General features: G+C 36.8%; 1 long non-coding RNA gene across 2 annotated transcripts; it reads left to right on the forward strand.

Annotated features, from left to right (window-relative positions):
- Nucleotides 1-1,656: 1,656 nt before the first annotated feature.
- On the forward strand, nucleotides 1,657-3,078 carry LOC131617065 (uncharacterized). Of its 2 annotated transcripts, XR_009288411.1 has the most exons (3): nucleotides 1,657-2,078; nucleotides 2,244-2,617; nucleotides 2,879-3,078. It is a non-coding gene; the product is annotated as an uncharacterized LOC131617065 (long non-coding RNA). The 2 variants fall into 2 exon arrangements; XR_009288410.1 differs by having other exon boundaries at nucleotides 2,244-3,078.
- Nucleotides 3,079-7,732: the final 4,654 nt, after the last annotated feature.

Genomic DNA, 7,732 nt, shown 5'->3' on the forward strand with positions numbered 1-7,732 from the left:
ATGGTTAGTAATTCTAGGGAGTGATAACTCTGAATTGAATTAGCATCACCTAATTACAAGATAACTTATTCTGAAATTGATCACGTGATTGTTGCACCCACGCACCTTTTATGGTACCCCTCTTGTTGCCTGTTGCCTGTTGCCTTGTGTTTTAATGTAAAATAGCCAAAGCCCCCTGAATACGAGGATACCTCAGCAATGTTGCCCTCGGTTCATTCAAAGGTCATAAGTCCCTAATGATGCTGCCTTCGATTCGCCAAATATGACCTAGTCCCTCGAAGTTGCCTACGAAGTGCTGAGGTATCCTCTGGTTGCCTAAACGAAAGGCTATTCTGATCCTTCCCTTAGACTACCTGCCCCTCTATGGCATGGGATAATCTTATGGAAAACGATAATTCGACGACCCTTCAACCTCCAAATAAAAGGACTTCATACCCTCCTATGGTATGGATAGCCCTAAAAGGCTAAAAGAACATTTTTCATCTAACCAGGTAATTTGCCTTTAATTTCATGGTCTGTTTTAAAATTCCCTTTTCTACTCTTTTTCATAAACCTTCAAAAAGGCTACGCTTATTTACAAGCTAAAGTCATTATTTTCTTCTTCTACATTTCTAAACTTTTGGCTTCAAAACTAAAGAGCAAAGAAATTAAGAGCCCATGGATAACCATGGATGCAACGGGTGCCTTACACCTTCCCTTTGTATAAATTACCCCCCGAACTCAGTTTTTATTTAAAAGGTTTTTCCTGTTCTTTTAGCCTTTCTATTTAATTTGGATAAAATAAAAGTCGGTGGCGACTCATGCTTACCGTACATTTCGAATAAAGTCAGTTCACCGTATTACACAGACAATACAAGAGTATACATCTCAATGAATAAGAGATCAGGTGACTGGCATCAGAAATAGGTTTGTGTCCCACAAATAAAGTGGAACACGACGCAAATCAAGTCGTTAGACAAATCGCACTGGAAGCGAATTTGTGTCCCACAAATAAAGTGGAACACGAAGCAAGTCGAATCACAACTGAAGGCTCTCTCAAAGTATCTCGCACATATCAGCAAACAAATCAGTAATAACATGGAAGCACGCTATAGAAAATACTAGCAAAAAAATCTAATCAAACATCATATTTTTCATGGCATTTTATCAAAGAATTAGAACTAAACTATGTAACAAAACAAATAAATTCTAACAAGAGAACATATTACGTGTTTTTTTATTATTCTAAAACAAATATAGAAAACAAAAATCTAATTCTAACTAGAAAAGATTACATGTTTTTATTCATTCTTTTTCTATCGATGCTAAAAATCTAACAAAACAATTGATTTTATTACAATTTATTTCTTAAGAAAAAATAAGAAAAAAGAACCAATTCTAAACATGAATTCTATGAGAATCAGGGGTGTTTATTCTAAAATTAGTGGTGCAGTCAGAAATCAGGCGCAGGGCCCATAGGGAGGCCCAAGGGGTGTTTTTTTGTTTCAGATTTCTTATGGCCAAACAAAGGGGGTGCGCTGGGCTCAGTGGGATGGTGTGAAGCGCAACAGTCTGGGCCCAACCTTTGATCCAAGTTCAACCAACATTAACACATTCAGAAATTTTTTATGATCTCTTTGATTAATGACTAATTAAGTCCAAACAAAGTCAATTAAATCCACCTAATCACACTAAAAACACGTTAATAAAAAAAACTTGAATTAGGAAGGGAATTAGGGTTACATTCAATTTATGATCATTCTGATTGTCTCCTTCCTCTCTCTCGACTCAGACGGCGGCCAGAGACCTTCCCAAACTTCTCCGATCAACACAACGACGACGATTCTCCCCTCTCTTCTCCGATTCAACACTCTCACTCTCTCGCGCTTTCGAATTTCACTCTCGACCTCTCTGCTTCTATTCGTTCTTGATTTTTGTTGTGGTACAATTGCTGTGTGAAGAATATTGTGACATGACGCGTTGAAGATGATGAATTAAGAGACCGTTGATTGACGATGTTGAATATTTGACGACGATGATTGCAGCGTGGAGTCATTGTGCGATGCAATTCCGATGCCGATTGAAGAAGCGTAATGAAGGTTCTTTGTTGATTTTGTTCTCTTCTCTTTCTACTGTGCGTTCAGCATCATTGTTACATTGTTGTTGCTTCGTGTTGATGATGATTGAAAACGATGATTAGTGCGACGAATCTGTGACGATTGCCGATGAAGATTGTTGTGATCTCTTTCTTTTGATTTCTGCAGGTTTGAGGAAGTGGCGAAGATTTTGGTGAATTGAAGCGTTGATGATGTTGTTTGAAAATTATGGAGAGAAAGATGAAGATTGAAGATGATGGAGAATGAATCGTGAATCAAAAGAGTTTCGTTACAAGGTTTGTTATCTTTTTCTGTTATGCTTTTTCTGGTTATTCAATTGGAGATTATGTGAAGAGGTGAATTCAGATGCGATGGTGGATTCAAGAAGATGATGATGAAGATGATGCCAAAGCGTGAATCGAAGAGAATCGAATTGAAGATGATTTTCTAGTTTTGATTGAATCGATGATGAAGAAGATTGGATATTCAGAGAGAGTTTTTTGGTTGAAAGTTTGTTACAATTTCTCAGTCTCAGTTACGTGGTGAGTTTCGATCCCTCTGATGCTATTTCCCCCCCCTCGATTTCCTTCCTTCGTTTTTTGTTATATTGATTTTGCTGAGCTGTTACCGAACCGGTTCGGATTTCCCTTTCAAACTTATGCTAGCTCTTGTTTTTGTTGTGGTCTTTTACGGACCGGCTCCAATTAGAATGGAATGCTCGATTTTTTTGATGGTTTTTTCTGGTTATGCAAGTTTGGCTCTTGTGAAACATCTTGAACCGATTCATGGGCCTTGAAGTGCAGGGTCGGTTTGGTTTGAGCTAATGTATGAAGAGGCTGCAATTTGATGTATTGTGAGCTGATGGATTAATCAAGTCAGAGTACCATATCCATGTTATTCTATTGTTTTTTGTGAATGGAAAATTTGTAATGAATATTGGTAATTGTCACTTTGAATTTCTCAATGATGTATTTGTAATTGAATGAATGTACAAATTGAATGAGCTTGAATATGTTTTTTTTGGATAATTTTTGTAAAGTATGGACCTTTGAATTGTGTATGGAATCGATTTTTGAATTTTTATTGTAATGAATGATAAGGGGATATTATATGGATATTTGAGTAAAAGAACATGGCTTTGAATATTATGAAGAATTTTTGATCTTGTACATTGCATTCCAAACACACCAAAATGAACTAAACTTCCATCTTAGCAACCCTTAAAGAATCTCGATTCAATCTTTGAATTGTAACAAACCCAAAACCTTACTTGAATGAACTTCAATTCAACGAAACCTTGACTCCATCAATGGACCAAATTATTTGCATTAAAAGCGACAAACAATAGCCTTGATCGTCGTTTCACTTCTTTATGCCATGATTCGCATTCGAACTCCAATCTAACATAACAATGACACCTTAAGGAATCCTTGAAGAAGATGAGAATTGAAGCACCTAAGAACCTCTCGACATGCAATCCAATGAATCTCAGTTAAATTAACGATTGCGGCCACCACGTATAAGAAACTCTTTATTATTTTTTCTTGATTTTCGAACGACGAAATAAACGTCTTCCATACCTTATAGCACATAGATAGAGGGCAAATTTTGGGGTGCAACATCTCCCACGAAAGAGCTTTGTTTAACTTCGCAAGCTCGACGAATCGATGCTTAGTTCTTCGACTCGACGATTAACTCTACGAGCTTAAGACTATCAGTGTAGTCTTTGTTTTCAACAATATGGTAATGTTTTAATCGCTGCCCGTTTACAACGAAGCTATCGCTCGATTTTCCTTTAATTTCAACAGCGCCACTCGGATATACTTTGGTAACTTCGAATGGACCAGACCATCTTGAACGAAGTTTTCCAGGAAAGAGCTTAAGTCGAGAATTAAATAGTAGCACCACATCTCCTTCATTGAATTCCTTCCTTGAGATGCGTTTATCGTGCCACTTCTTTGTTCTTTCTTTGTAAATCCTAGCATTCTCGTAAGCATCCAATCTAATTTCCTCCTGTGGTGTCGTATTTTTTACCTCCCCGTTTCACTTGGGATGACGGCACGCTAGACCCTTCACGCGAAATTTGGAAGGAAGAATGCGCCCGGGGCGGGATGAATTTTGTTTCAGTTCTTCCTACGATATCACACGAACTTTTTAATTATCCTACGAGTAGGAAAGGGGAAAAAGATCTCAAATAAACCCTAGGAGTTTGCTAAGTGTGGGGATTCACCTAGACTAGAAATTCTGGAGTCCGGGAGGTCGTTTATACATAGGGAAGAGTTTAAGCACCCTACATATCCGTAGTACTCTACGGGAACCTTCTCTGTGTCTATGTGTTTGTGTTTGTTGTTTATTATTGGGAAAGTTTCTCCTTTGTGTTAGGAGAAGGAATGAATTGAATTAAAATAAAGACAGACAGACAGACTATTTTTGGCATTTTATTAGCTCGCTGAGATTCCTTGTGAACCTCATGCCTACATATCCCTAATGGAAGTCAGAGCTTTTTGTAGTTCGGAGAACTAATTAGGGAAATTAATTATTTTTGGTGCCTTGCTTAAAGCTCAAGGTTGAAGCTTGAATTAAAATTAAATCTCTGTTTACAGTAAAGAGACATGATATCATCTCTACAGAGAGGTATTTCTACTATTCCACCACAAACATTAAAAGAGTGACAAAATAACTGAATTCATTTCATTCAAGAGGGGGACCTTACTTGTGTATGTGCAAGTATACCAGTCAACTGCGTCTTGAATGAAAGAAAGATGCTCATCCAAATTAGGGAAAGTTACCACATGCCTGGGTTTTACTGCTAGAGCATGCCTTTCAAAATCCTAAATGGGAGACTTGATAAAAATTAAAATGTAATGTAATGTTTGTTTGTTTGAATGTGGTGAGATAGGAGAAAGATCTCTCTATAGAGATAAGCTATATCCATCTACTGTATAAAAGATTTGATTTTTAGCTGGCTTGTATGAGGCCCAAGCTTGAGGCGTTTGATTGACTTATTATTTTATTGACTCTGGGAGATAATTTTACTGGGGATTGACTTAAACTAAGAAGTTTTTGTGTTCTGTACAAAGCCCAGAATTGAGGCTGACTCTAGCTGGAGATCATTTATTTGATGGATTTTATTTGGTGTTCTGTACAAAGCCCAGAATTGTGGCTGACTCTTAACTGGGGAAGTCATTATTTTATGCCTTATATGAGGCCCAATGTTGGGGCTGACACTGACCAAGGATAAACAAATATGGATCCTAGACTCTGCTAAGGAAGATTAATAAAGATAAGGGTGACAGAGATTGTCCATGTCTCTCATTCCAAAAGGTGTACTCAATATGAGATTGAGACAATCTTAGCTTGTTTAAAGTCTGGTTTAAAGAATGTAAGAAACTCACCAGGATAGGCTAAAAGGTAACTAAAGACCTGTTCCTATGTTTATAAGAAACCTGATGGGTCCTTGTATACAAGCTCAAGAGGAAGCTGGGAATGCTTTTAAGAAGCCTGTGGGCCCTTGTACAAAGCCCAAGAGGAGGCTAATCGAGGGTCATCGAGTATCCTTGTTATAGCACAAGAGAAAGATATGTGGTTTTGAACTTATTTTGTCTCTAAGAAAATGGGTAAGAGGTTTCATAGGGAATAATTCCTCTTGGGTGGATGTATCCTATTTTGGGTTCGAAGGCTTTTTCAAGATGTTTCACCGGGAATAATTCATCTTGGGGGTTTGAACTAAAGATCTGTAATTAGGAAAGAGCCTTCACCGGGAAGACATTCTCAATCCTAGGCCATATTCCTATAATATTTATATATATATATATATATAGTTTAACTGTCCTAAGGTTTACACTCAGACGTAGTCCTAAACAATATATAAACAGTTTATATTTGACATTAATTTAAATGAAGACTGTAAATTGAAAGCTTGTAAAGCCTAACCTGGATGGAGTGGAGGCCTTTGAAGAAGTATATACAAAGCCTCACCAGCAGTTTGGTTGTTTATTGGCAACAGTTGAATATTTATTATAAACAGTTAAAGGTTTTTTTGAAAACAGAAGAAGTGAAGATGGACATAGGTCACATAGGTATCTGAAGAGTTTCACCGGGAATCATGCCCTTCAAATACCAGAAGAATGTTTTGAAAACAGAAAGAAGATTTTGTAAATACAGTTTTTGAAAACAAACTAAGAAAAGAAAAAGGTGCTGGGACTTACACTCTATTAGAGGCCCATTGAAAAAAAGAATTACTGTTTATGAGGAACAGTTGAGGAGATACAAGGTTTTGTTGTCTGAAAACCTGGATCGTCTGTTTAATCGGAGATGGAAAACATTTGAAATTCTTTGACAACAGTCAACTTAATTAGGGTAATGACAAAGCTTATATCCTACTAAGACCTAAATGAATAGGGTTTTAACTCAAAAATATTTACAAGAGATTAGGTTTTGAAAATCAAGTGAAATTTATATTTTTTAAAGTATTAAAACATACTTAAAATATATGATTTTAAACCTAATTAAAACATATTAAAATAATATATTTTTTATGATTTTTTGGTATATCCTAAAAATAGATATATTAAATGAGAAGTGTGTGAAAAATGAAGCAAAAATGATTTAATTTGATAGGTGAAATAATTATATGAAGTTGTAAATAAAATGGAAGAAAATAGTGGTAAAAAAATATGGCTTGGTCTTGCCAAGGGTTGAACTCACGCCCTCTTGGTTACCAAACAAAACAAATACCAACTGGGCCACGCATGTGGCCTGTTTAGCAAAGGAGCCCATGTGATTATATTTGAAGGCAAAGCATTAAAATGAATTGGAAAATAAAATGAACAAAAGGTCTGAGGGGGGGATCGAACCCCAGACCTAAGGCATGGCAAGAGTTTGGACGCGCGCTGTAACCATTGGGACACTACGATGAATTCGTAGGTTAAACACAAACCATTCAAAATATAATAAACTAAAACCTGGGAAATTTGAAAAATGGCGCCACCATCTTCATCTTCAACCTCAAGCTTTCAAATTTCTGGAAATCCTCTCTCTCAATTCTCAACCAAATCCAAAGATGTAAAGATGGATTTTGCTCGTTTTTGGACGAGGATTATGATAGTACCCTTTAATTTCATTTATTCTGAGTGTAACTTAAAATTCGCAAGCATGAACACTAAGAACCCTAAAACTGAAATTTAAAATGAAATACTCTATATGCAAGATATGATGCAATTGACTGAGGGTTAATGATCCTTTCAGGTGCAGAAACTTGTTGGTATAACAAGTTTTGATTTATAAGATAGGAATCATAGAGTTTGAAGTTGATGAAACTTACCTCTGAAATGAAGATCGAGCTCCGATCAAAGGGTGCTACAGAGTTGTTGTAACGATCCCAAAAGCTTCAGTGATCCCCTAGAGAGGTGTTGAGATGCCTAGTTTGGATTAGAACTCCCCAAAGCTTCTTGCTCGACCCCAACTGATATGGCTCCAAGTGAGAGGTGAAGATGATGATCCTCCACGCACAGAGCTGTTCCAGATGCTTGGATCACCACTAAATACCTCCTTTGATATGTATGAATACTTACTTTTAAAGGAAGAGCTTTGGTTTGAAGAATCCGAGTCTTCTTGCCAAAGAACCTTTGAAAAACCTAAGTATGAAGGGAGAAGAG

The sequence above is a fragment of the Vicia villosa genome, linkage group LG7, assembly GCF_029867415.1.
Source record: "Vicia villosa cultivar HV-30 ecotype Madison, WI linkage group LG7, Vvil1.0, whole genome shotgun sequence".
Classification (NCBI taxonomy): Eukaryota; Viridiplantae; Streptophyta; class Magnoliopsida; order Fabales; family Fabaceae; genus Vicia; species Vicia villosa.